The following is a 1,493-nucleotide window of genomic DNA, read 5'->3' as shown; positions in this document are numbered from 1 at the left end:
GCAGAGATAGAAGTGTGCTCCTGCAGCATAGGTTTTAAGGACCCACTGTTTGACTCTTGAACTATTTTATGCTACAATTTGTCAGGGTACGTGGATTTATTTCCCTCTATTTGGATAGAGTTTACTGTTTGTCATTGCTGTATTTTGGGGTCACACACTACAGTACTCAGGCCTTACTCCTGCTCTGACCTCAGGGATCACAGCTGTCGGGGTCCCTCGACAATCGGGTGCCTGGCTAGAGGACTTGGTCAGGCAATTGCAAGCTGCTCATACCTGCTGTGTCATCACACAGTCCTCCAAGATAGGATATTTATTATAGGTAAAAGGTAGGCACAGCCAGGAGTGTTTCCTCAGCCCAGAGGTAGTAAAAAGCCCTATAGGTTGCTGTGTGGGGACTATGTGGTGTCTGGCCCTTTAAAACCCTGACCGGAAGTGTAGGTGAGGTCACAGAGCCCCGCCTTTCCCTGGGGTCTTTGTGGGCGGAGCAATCTCCACCCTGTTTGTTGCCTGGTGAGGAGCGGGGGTGGGGCGGGAAGGGGGCGGCCAGGGCGTGGGGGCGTCCCATAGGGCCAGTTTCCTCGCTGGCCTGGCCGCTGAGTGGTCCATCTGGGAGCTCTGAGCCTCCGCCGCCTGCCCAGCCCGGGATGCCCCCAGCGCCCGCCTTTTCGAGAGGTTTGTCTCTCCCTTTCGTCTATCTTAGCGCATCGCATCCAGGGAGGTTTTTATTTAGGAGGCGCCGTGCGGGGAGGGGGGCGGTGAGGGAATGGGGGGGGTCGGTGGTGCCTGGCAGGTGGGCTGACAAGTGAAGTGGAAGGTTCGGGAGCAAAAGTCGTTCGGAAAGGGTCAGGAACAACGGAAATCAGGACGACCAGAAGAGAGAGAGTTTTCTTTTCAGGTTTGTTTTTCATTGTGCGTCCTGGTAGCCCTGGCCGGGGCGGCCCCATGGGGTCGGGGGCACGAGACCCTCGCCCTCCCCTCCAAGCCATCGCTCCGGCCCCCAACCGGAGAGGAACGTGTCGGAGCCCGAGGGAGCCCCAGCTTGCCCGCAAGTCTGAACACACTGCCTCATTCCTTTCTTTCCACAAATTCGTAGTCATCTGTTGCGTTTCATTGCATAACTCAAACTGCAGATTCAGGTTTTGGCATTGCAGCCATTTGATTTGAGAGTGGAGTCACTGGGTGTGAGTCGGCTGGTAAAATTTGCACGTTGGGGACAGATATTCTGCTGGCAGGGGATCAAGGATGTGATTTTGATGGTGGATGACAGGGCACTGCAGAGAGGAAATCGAGAGCCTAATGCTTGGCGTAGAGGCCCTTCCTGAGCTTCACTGGGTGGTGAAATCCCTGCTCAAAACCGAAAGAAATTTCTATTTTTTCCTTTGAACAAAATGTTTATTTCTATTTCTTCCATTTGATCGAAACTGGTAATTGTTTGAAAACAACTAGTTTGGGCTTTGGGGGGGGGAGCGATAGATCAGTTGGTGTAGACTTGG

Source organism: Sorex fumeus, unplaced genomic scaffold, assembly GCF_029834395.1.
Source record: "Sorex fumeus unplaced genomic scaffold, SorFum_2.1 ptg000269l, whole genome shotgun sequence".
In the NCBI taxonomy this organism is placed as follows: Eukaryota; Metazoa; Chordata; class Mammalia; order Eulipotyphla; family Soricidae; genus Sorex; species Sorex fumeus.
The sequence above is the reverse complement of the archived record's forward strand: the minus strand, read 5'-3'. Positions refer to the sequence as shown.